This window comes from Musa acuminata, chromosome BXJ2-6, assembly GCF_036884655.1.
Source record: "Musa acuminata AAA Group cultivar baxijiao chromosome BXJ2-6, Cavendish_Baxijiao_AAA, whole genome shotgun sequence".
NCBI classification, from domain to species: domain Eukaryota; kingdom Viridiplantae; phylum Streptophyta; class Magnoliopsida; order Zingiberales; family Musaceae; genus Musa; species Musa acuminata.
Window position 1 is genome coordinate 29,021,603 of NC_088343.1, and position 11,150 is coordinate 29,032,752.

Below are 11,150 nucleotides of genomic sequence, written 5' to 3' on the forward strand. Positions count from 1 at the left end.
CTTGTTGATTCTTTCTGCCTTCTTACTATAGAAGTACCAACACTTCTTTCTTTTTATTTTTCTTTTGATCCTTGTCATTGCTACATACTTTTACTTGCTTCCACATAGTAGTCCATATCTTTCATATGTCTTCATCATCTACCTCTGTTGCTCTACTTACTGTTCCAACAGGGAATCATAATACTTTCCCACATACAAATCTTATCTCCATAAATACAATAACCCTCATTCCCTTCGAATTATCCAAAGGTGGCAACTACGAATCCTGGCAACTACGAATCCTAGCGTGCTCAATTTTCTAATCTTTTATTTGGCTATGACCTTCTAGGCTATGTCGATGGCTTTCTTCCTTGTCCACCAGCAATGATCAACATCCCAGGAGCATCTAGTCCAGTATCAAATCCGGATCACAAACTATGGTTACGCCAGGATCGTCTCATTCTTCAAGTAATTCAAGCTTCAGTCGCTGGATCCCTCACCCCACTCATATCTTCATGTGACACTGCTGCCGAAGCTTGGTGCAAGTTGCAAACCACCCTGGCAAATCATTCACGAACTCGCATGCTTAGTCTCCTATCCGGACTTAATGAAAACAAAACAAGAGGGAAGTACTGTTATTGATTATCGGCACAACATAAAGATTATTATCAATAACTTAGCCTTGATAAGTCATTCCCTCAGTGATGAAGAAGTTACTATTCATATCCTTAATGGCCTAGGAGACGAGTACAAGGAACTGGCAGTAGCAATACGTGCACGTGATTCACTAGTGTCGTTCGAAGAACTCTACGACAAGCTGATTGATTTTGAGATATATCTCAAGCGTAAGGACAAATTGTTAGGACCATCCATCACGGCTCAAGTCAATCAAAAATCCATGAGGAGGGGCTATCAGTATAATAAGACTATCAACAAAGGTTCGACCAAGATGCCTTCTGAACCTTTGAGCTTCAACCAAACCCCTCCTCCACATCATCAACATTTCAATTACGACAACCAAGGTGGCTACTTCAATCATCAGTAGTCTTGACGCCCTCAACACACAAATCAACGAAGAGTTGTCTGCCAATTATGTGATAAAGTCAGTCACTTTGCAAAGGTCTGTCGATCTCGACCCCGACTTCCTACACAATCACATTGGCCTCAAGCAAATCTCGCAACTACTCCAAACACTAGTGATTATAATTGGATCGTGGACTCTGGCGCATCCCACCACATTACTTCTGATCTACAGAACTTGTCGATCCACAACAACTATAGTGGACATGACGACATCATCATCGGTGATGGTAAAGGACTTCCTGTTACTCATACTAGTTCCACAATGCTTAATTAACCTACCACAACTTTTACACTCGATGATGTTTTGTGTGCATCTCACATTAAACGCAATCTTATTTCTGTTTCTCAATTTTGCAAACAAAATAATACATCTATTGAATTCTTTCCTAACTCTTTTCTTGTCAAGGATTTGGACACAGGGGTATCCTTGGTCTAAGGTCAGAGTAAGGACAATGTTTATGAATGGTCATTCATTCCACAACTCAAACAACCCACTGTTTACTCCTCAATGGCAGCTCCAATCGATGTGTGACATCGTCGTCTTGGTCATCCCTCTCTCTCTATCAAAAATAAATTACTTTCTCGTTGTTCTCTTTCTACTCCTACAAATAATAGCTTTTATTGTGATGCTTGCCTCAGTAATAAAAGTCATAGACTCCCTTTTGGTTCGTCTTCCATATCATGTTCTACACCATTTGAAATTATTTATACTGATGTTTGGGGTCCTGTTCCTATCATTTCCTTTGACAAGTTTAGATTTTATGTCATTTTTGTAGACTATTTTACTAAGTACACATGGATTTATCCTCTCCGTCATAAGTCAGAAGTTTCAATAATTTTTACCAACTTTAAAAAGTTGGTCGAAAACTTCTTTCAGTCTACAATTAAAACAGTCTACTCTGATGGTGGGGGTGAATATCAAGCTCTCACATCCTACCTCTCAACCTGTGGTATCCAACACCTTAAGTCACCCCTACACACTCCTCAACTAGTTGGTTCTGCTAAACGCAAACATCGACATATTATAGAAACTGGTCTCACGCTTCTACTTCAAGCCTCCATGCCAGCAACCTTTTGGTCTGTAGCCTTTCAAATTGTCGTCTACCTTATTAATCGTCTGCCCACTCTAGTTCTCCAATACCCGTCTCCATTTGAAAAACTATTTTATAAATCCCCAAACCTTCAAAAACTCTGAATATTTGGTTGTTTATGTTATCCGTGGCTATGTTCCTATGCCCCACATAAGATAGCGCCAAGATCTACACCTTGCATCTTCATAGGATATTCTCTTGAACATAATGCCTTTCGATGCTACGAACCAAAAACTCAAAAAGTCTTTATTTCACGTCATGTTGTTTTTGTAGAGTCTGCCTTTCCATTTTAAAACCATGAGTCTCCTATCATGCCGGCCACTCCAACAAATATACATCACTAGAGTATACGATCCAGTCTCCCAGTTCAACAGATTCCCACTCCCTCCATTCCTTCTCATCTTCCTTCTTCACAAGCCTCCCATACTACTGACATAATATCCTCAGAATCACAACAACCTTTTTTACCTAGTACCACTAATGTATCTCAACCTATCCCAACCCCTGTCGATGCCTCTCCACCACCCATACCAATACCACAATTTCTAGTTCCTAGACATCCAATGACAACATGCTCAAAAAGTGGTATCTTTAAACCACGTCAGGTTCTCGAACTGCATGCTATCACCAAATCCTCTCCCGAGACCAGTGAACCCACCTCAATTACTCAAGCCCAAAAATCTCCTCACTAGTGTAAAGCCATGTGTGAAGAATATAATGCTCTTATCTATAACTCCACATGGAATCTAATACCTTTTCATCATACACAAAATATCATCGGGTGTAAATGGGTCTTCCAAATTAAGCGGAACCCCGACGGGTCCGTTGCTCGATATAAAGCACGATTAGTTGCCAAAGGGTTTCATCAACGACCTGGAGTTGACTTCACAGAGACTTTTAGTCCTATAGTTAAACCCACAATAATTCGGCTTATTCCAAGTTTGGCCATCTCCAAAAGCTGGCATTTACGATAATTGGACGTCAACAATGCCTTTTTACAGGGGACTTTAACTGAAGATGTCTTTATGCAGCAACCCCCTGGCTTTGTTCATCACCAGTATCCGAGACATGTCTGCAAATTACAAAAAGCCATTTATGGACTCCGTCAAGCTCCACGAGCTCGGTATACTGAATTTGGATCGTTTCTAATATCAATTGGCTTCATCAACTCCAAGTTTGATACCTCTTAATTCCTACGGCAACAACATGTAAATACAATATATCTTCTAGTATATGTAGATGATATTATTATTATAGGCAATGATCCCTTGGAAATTCAGACATTTTTAAAGCAATTGGCTAATTGATTCTTCCTCAAAGATTTAGGACTCTTGAGCTACTTTCTGGGAATAGAAGCAACATTTATGTCCTCAAGTCTCCTCCTCTCACAAAGAAAGTATATTCAAGATTTATTATCAAAGACAAATATGTAGGATGCGAAAGAAGTTGCTACTCCTTTCTCTACTAGTGAATTACTCAAATTATGTGATGGTAGCCTTACCACGGACTCAACTCAATATCGACAAGTATTTGGCTCCTTACAGTACTTGGCTCTCACTCATCCAGATATCTCATTTGCAGTCAATAAATTATCTCAATACATGCACCAACCTTCTGCTATGCATTGGTCTGCGGTTAAACAAATTTTGTGGTATCTTAAAGGGACCCTTAATCATGGTCTCTTTCTCCGCAAAACCACTCAACTTCATCTTCATGCCTTTGCTGATGCTGATTGGGCGGGAAACTTTGATGATAGAATCTCCACATCAGGATATGTAGTCTTTCTTGGGTCTAATCCAATCAGTTGGAGTTCTAAGAAACAAAAGACAGAGGCCCGGTCTACAACTAAAGCTGAATATCGTGCTATTGCTACCGCTGCTGCTGAACTCAACTGGGTCACAAATCTCCTCAAGGAACTCAAAATTAGCTCTATCCATACTCCTACAATATATTGTGATAATGTTGGAGCTGGCTACTTATGTGTCAATCCAGTATTCCACTCACATATGAAACACATTGCCATCGCTTTTCACTTTGTGCGAGATCAAGTTGTCAGACATTAACTATGTATCTCTCATGTTCATACGGCTGATCAATTAGCAGACTCACTCATGAAGCCTCTAGCCCGCAAACTATTTTTGTTGCATCGGTCTAAGATCGGTATCCTTGACAGAAGCTCAATCTTGCGAGAGCATGATAACAAAGAGATTTCCTCTGATAACAGAGAGATTTCCTCAACTGCATAGCAGATGAGATTTCCTCAATTGTATGAGGCAATCTCTCTGCTCAGTTAAAGAAATCTTATCTTTCACCATGTATAAATAAACTTTATATGATACTAATTGAAGTGTACTTTTCTTCATTCTCTCAATTCTTCAATGGACAGTAACTTCTTCATCACTGAGAGATTGGTTGTCTCAAATATTAAGCCATGCATGTGTAAGTATGAACTATTTCAGACTGTGAAACTGCGAATGACTCTGATACCATGATAAAAATAATAGAAGATAAGAACAATTATTGAAGAAGTTTTATTGAAGAAGTAAAAAAACTTAAATATATTAACATGTCCCTCTCCTATTTAAACAAATTAGGAGGAAGGATTTGTCAAGGATACCAATCTTAGATGATCGATACAAAGAATGGTTTACGAGCGAGAGTCGTGAGTAGAGCAAGAGCAGATCGTTATTGCTGCTGCGATTGCTGTTGTTGTGAGGGCACAAGCGTTCCTTTCGTTCCCCTTAAGTCCACCGATTGTTGACAGATCAACGAAGACTATCGCGGTGAGGAAGATGAGGATTGGCTACGGAGCCTCTTAGGAATTTGACTACAGCGGTGTTGGTCGCTGGCTGAAGGCAAGGGCGAAGCTTTGCTTTTCTCAGCGGCGTTGGTCGCTGGCCAAAGGCAAGAGTGAAGCTTTACTTTTCTCACTGCTTTGATACCATGATAGAAATAATAGAAGATAAGAATAATTATTGAAGAAGTGAAAAAGCTTAAATACATGTTAGAAAGGGACATGTTAATGTATTTAAGCTTTTTCACTTCTTCAACAAATCTTCTTCAATAATTGTTCTTATCTTCTATTATTTTCATCAGCAAACATATTCAAACAGGAAATAATCTCATATTTTTAAATGTGAGATTATTTCACTCACATTTGTGAAAACAAGTAAGAATTTGGTTGATCCGTTCACCAAACCTTTTATTAGAGAAGTTGTAAGATCAACATCAAAATAGATGGGGCTAAAACTCCTTAATAAAAGATCCGCCAATGATAGCAACTCTACTCAACATTATGAAATGAGTAATGAAGAGTTCAAAAGGTAAGAACAAATCATTGATATATGGAGTGGTTCAGCACTTAGAAATATTTTATGAATCCCATCTAAAGATGTTAAAGTACTGGTTGCCACCGAATGAGGATTGAGTTAATTATACTCTTAATAAAGTTTAGTCAAGTTAGGATAAGTATCTCAAAGAGTGACTATAATACTGTAAGAACTTCACCTATATGAACTTAGAAGTGATGCCGTTTCCATTGAGAGTTAGAGTTTCTCTCATAAAAGTTCATGAACTTAGATGTGCCTAAGGCCATATTAGGGCTTGAGTAAGAATTTATGAGAAATACAAGGATGTTATATTTATATATGTAGTATCACTAGTGTTGCCATTAGGAATAACAAATTGAAAACTTTTATGCTATTTGAGATTTCGACTTCATTTTGTGATGCTTATACTAAGGTAATATTCAAATCGAAATATATATTATTTTATTCATAAATATTATTTAATCACTTGGAGAAAATTTTAAATTTAAATAAGTGGGAGATTATTATAAATTATTCAAATTGAAAAAAAAATTCTTTTCAAAAGATTTATTTGAAAATATGGTTTCCTTTATAGTTATTTTTCAAAGATTGTCTTTTATAAAAATATTTATAAATAGGTATGAGTGTAAATTATCAACACATCTCTTTCATATTCTTCTTCTTTCTTTCTTGATAACTCTCCAAATAATTGAATTAGACATTCTCTAATTCCTCTTTGAAGATTTTTTATTGTTTGCTTAATACAGATCTTCTAAAGGTTTATCATATCGACTAAAATTATTTATATGAACCCATAGCAATCTAAAATTATTTATATCGAACTCATAGCAATCTTAACTATACATATTTCAAGCTTAACTATATTTCCTTATAGTATTCTTAATATTGTGTTTGTTATTTGTATTTTCATTCTATTATTGGTTATATTTTTCAACAATAACTCGAGTAGGAAAGTGCACGTCACGCACGCTCGGTTCATTGCATGGGTCCAACAATCGAAAGCCAAACAGAACGCGTTTTGATAAGACACAGCAACAATGGCGAAGAACAGTACGGATTAACCGTCGATTACACCATGAGATTGGTGGTTGGAATAACAACAGGAGGAGGAGGAAGGCTATGATCTACGCTACTAAATCTGCTATTTGCCGAAGATTGCTTCCCATATGTCGGCAAATGCCTCGAGGATGACTTGGTGGTGGCGAGGGGAGTTCAGGGAGAGGTAGGAGTTGAGGAGGCGCTCCAGGTCGCGAGCTCTGCTCATGCCGCGCTCCACGATCATCTCCACCATGGAGCTCCGGAAGTCGTTGTAGGGGTCGCAGGACCGCGTGACCACCGCGAACCCTGCGCTGGGCGTCCCCTTCTTCTCCTTCGAGGAGATGGAGACCAGCGGCCGCAGTTGGTCGATCCCACCGCAGGAACGCCCTCGGACGTGCTTCGCGTGCCTTCTCGGCGGCCACCGGGTGGACTTCATGCACTTGCTCCTCCTCTTGTTCTTCTTCCTGCTGTGGTGGTAGAACTCGGAGGAGTCGGAGGAGAAGCTCTTTGAGGAGAACAGAGTCCCTGACTCTTCCTCCGGCGCTGCTGAAGAGACGGAGCTCGTTCTCGGCATCCAAGGAAGAAGAGCTGGTGAATCCATAAGAGTTGGACAACAGCTTCTTTGCTTCCACTCTCCGACCCTTCGTCCTACTCCCACAAGCCTTCTTGCTCCTCTGCTTAGCATCATAGTAGTTCACAGACCCGATCACAGCCCTCCTCCTCTCCTTCTTCTTCTCATTCCCTTCCTCTTCTACCTCCTCCTCCTTGGTCATCAGAGGAAGGAACTGCTCGGAAACCTGGCGGGCGCTGCAGTGGACAGGGACATGCACGACACCCACATCGTGCTTGCGGCGACCCGGACCGGGCTCCTCGGCCTCCGGGTGCTGCGGGCCGGCGCTGGTCTGGCCAAGGATGGCGGCCGCAATGGTGGTGGAGCACGAGGAGCCGAGCAGCAGCTGAGCAAACCGATGCTTCAGCTTGCCGCTGCTGCTACTGCTTCTTTTACTGTAGGACTTCTCCATCGTCAACGCCTGTTTGCATGTGCTTGTCTCCCTCCCTCCTCAATGGATGCTTCAGCCAACGATGGCGGTGTGGCTCGTGATCCATATATTTAGTGCCTACTCTTCGGAAGGATTAGTGAGTGGATTATTCATATCAACACCGTATACAGCCTAAACACTTCGATTAACAGCAAATTAGGGTGCTGTAACATCTTAATTACCAACGGTCGGTTTGCATTTAACGAGCACTTTGAACGGTGCACAGTATATTCGTACCACTTGTTCTTACGGAAAACGAAGTGCATGGAGATGCTCTCTTCCTCTATAAACGAGCACCAAAACACGCCCACCAATTTGATTGCCACATATGAGAAGGAAAGGGGGCTACAAGTCGCAACAACATGGATACACCATGTCGTAAAATAAGGCAACTGTAGGAAGGAATCTGGGATGGAGGCGGAGGCTTTGTTGGCTTGTGACTTGGCTCCTTGTGTCACAGGCACACAGGCCATCTCACGCATGTGACTAAGCGAGAGACAACTTGCGACAAGAAAAAGGGGTATTATTTTTGTCGAACGCCTCGTCTGCACGCATGGAAGGGGTTAGCGAGTTGATACATGTACAGATCTACATGCTGGTCGCTTGTAGTTTTATACTAGGCGAGTAATATATTTATACAGCCTTCATAACACCCTTTTCCACGCCATTTATTTCACGAGTCTCGTGGACAACAACACAAAACGAACACATTCGATTAATAGGGAAATATTAGGAATTACGATGCGCAGAAAACAGTACCTGTTTCATCCTATTTGAACTTAAATCTAACCTGACACATGCCTAATCTCATAGCCAAATAAAAGATCAAAACCCGATTAATCATCAATATCGTTTAACCCAAGAAAGATAAAACATGATTTACCCACAAATTTTACGTTACCACGACATTATTTCACAAAAAATTTGATTAAAAAGCTTAATATGGATCTTACTGGGTGAGGAAGACGATGAAGATGGCAGTAGGCTAACAGATGTCAGTAAGCTTTTGCACGAGATTCAACGTTGCGATATTACTTAGTTCAAATAAGAACTTCAGACCGACTATTAGTAAGTAGTAAAGAGAAGAATGCTCTTTCAAAGTACAACAAAACTATATAAGGACTCTCACGGGCGTTTAACCAAACATAAGGTGGGAGGCAGCAGCGTTTGGTCGAACGGAGTTCTAAGAGCTATAAATCATAGTGATCCAAGTTTTTACATGATAAATCAGTGTTACAATAAGAGACTTCAAAATCCTTGACTCAGCCTTTTCGCCCACCCGCATCACGTTGTGGTTCAATCTGGTGCGTCCGTTCCATAGAATTTCATCGATGATGGGCAGCAGCAATGGGGTATTTTAGATGACCGAACACAGCTTACAAACAAGACGGTTGTTAGATTCATATTAATCCCTACAAAAAGATTTCACTGTTTCGATAATTGAAGGTCAAATTAAGTACAGTATTCACAATTCAAATGAGATAATAAAGAAGATATCTACAAAACAAATAAATAAACCAACAAAATCATCATAATAAATTATGCTCTGCACCAACGAATATGAATTCATAGATGACAGCAGAAGAATCACTTAACCCGCAATTCTCAGTATTATGTATTCATTAATCGCATTAATACACATTAATCCATAGCTATAGAGATCTAAGTAATGAAAGAGCGGAAAAGGCAAACAATAAGATGTGGAGGTCATCAGATAGGAGCGAAAGACGTTTCAAATAATCATAACCCACAAAAAAGGGGTTATCATTTGAACTATGCATCCGATCATCACGCGACCCCTCAATCCGACCGATATAAACCCAACATAAAAAATATCATTAAGTTTATTGTCAATAGATGAAAGATTCAGAAACAAAGCAATGGTCCGAGAGCAATCACATCAAGACACTTATTGTTGATTGCAGCAAAAGTTACATCAGATCTCATGAGCAAGATGGGAAATTGGCCTCATAACGAAATCGATTCCACATGGAAGAAATTCAGACATATGCTTGTCATTAAACATTAGTATAATCATCAGCCAAACGAGAGATCAGAAAAACAGAAGACGGCAATTGAGACTTCCGTAGCTAAAGATCCGAAGCAGGGAAAAGAAGAGGGCGGGGGAGTCGGACTCGGAATATGGGTGGTGATATATCAGGATGGTCGGCAAGGCGGCGATGCCGCCGTTACGACGACCGAGACGTTGATGAATCACATTCGTCATCGCCCTCCTCCGCCCCATGCGATGGATTCCATAAACCAAGGCGAGAAAGAAAGGAAGAAGACAAGAAAACCCTAGAACTTCAATTATGAAAAGCAACGTAGGAAAAACAAGTACGAGATCTCGACGAAGCGCCTTCTCGAGTATTTATAGACGGTACCGAACGGTTTTAGGGTTTGGACTTGGTGAGATCGCATCTCGGCCGTCCGAAACTGTGGAAGGTAAAGGATCCAACGGACTAGAACCTTTGCTCCCCCGATCGTAATTGAAAGCAACAATCCCGCAGCCGAACCGGTAAAAGTTTTTCGAGCAATGAAAATATATGCTCGGATTTTTACGATAGCTCATGTTCATGAAAAAACTACTCATTTTTTAAAATATAATTAATACCGCGCCGCCCCTCCCCCGCCCCCCCCTTTTATCTAGGATTATTTTTCTCAAATTTTACTTGGGACTGTATGTATTTTTTATAAATATCATGGAAATTATGTTATATGTAGTGAGAAAAATCAAATAAAATTGGATCTAACAATATTACGATGCCCTTTTTATTGTTGTTTAGAAAAATAAATCTTAACTGATCTACAAGGATGGATTAGAGAAATTGAGAGAAAAACTTTAATCTTTCAACTGCATTGAGATGCACCTTTTTTTTAACCCCTAGAGGTCTTATAAGCAAAGTCTAGGATAAATGTCATGTCTATTTATAGGCGAGAGAGTAGAGGGTCTAGGATAAGTCATTAGGAGAGTTCCTCCTATCAAGGTTATCTCATATGGAATTCTACTTTAACATTACCTTCTTTTCTATTGACCAATAACCATAATCAGAATACAATCATATCTATAATATATCTTATCTAATTAAATAGGATCACATAATTTAACATTCTCCCACTTTGACCCAATAATTGATAAGATACAAAAAGACTTAAAATAAAAAAATAAATAAATAAAATTTATTTAAAAATAATTTGACCCAATTGGATTCTAAAATTTTAGAAAAACTATATACATGTGCGTGAATTTTAAAAATAGGTCAATAAGTCCAATAAATATAATAATATTATATTAAGTCTGATCAACAATATGAGTCATAGCGGTTATATGCCATCAGTGCCACACTTGTTGAATCTCGAATTTTGATGATGAAACCAATTGATAAGTGTTTATGATTTAATCTGCGTTTTGAGTAATGCAGGATGCTTCGATCAGGAAGAGACAATTAAAGCAAGAAGAATCATATTAGGCCGGAGGAAAATGTGTCAGAAGATTAGACGTCGGGCTAGAGGATCGGTTGACGTATCGACAGAAGGCTTCGGGCCATAGATTCGGGCACCGGGCCAAGAAGAGTGAATATTGTGCCAAG

The 11,150-nt window shown here is 39.6% G+C and overlaps 2 non-coding genes and 1 pseudogene across 2 annotated transcripts; all 3 read right to left on the minus strand.

Moving 5' to 3' along the window:
• Nucleotides 1-6,582: 6,582 nt before the first annotated feature.
• Nucleotides 6,583-7,734, minus strand: LOC135613659 (transcription repressor OFP8-like; annotated as a pseudogene).
• A 1,528-nt stretch (nucleotides 7,735-9,262) lies between these two features.
• Nucleotides 9,263-9,361, minus strand: LOC135616025 (small nucleolar RNA snR60/Z15/Z230/Z193/J17). The gene has a single exon (XR_010488254.1). It is a non-coding gene; the product is annotated as a small nucleolar RNA snR60/Z15/Z230/Z193/J17 (small nucleolar RNA).
• A 330-nt stretch (nucleotides 9,362-9,691) lies between these two features.
• LOC135616027 (small nucleolar RNA Z43) lies at nucleotides 9,692-9,792 on the minus strand. Its single transcript, XR_010488256.1, has one exon. It is a non-coding gene; the product is annotated as a small nucleolar RNA Z43 (small nucleolar RNA).
• Between the last annotated feature and the right edge of the window lie 1,358 nt (nucleotides 9,793-11,150).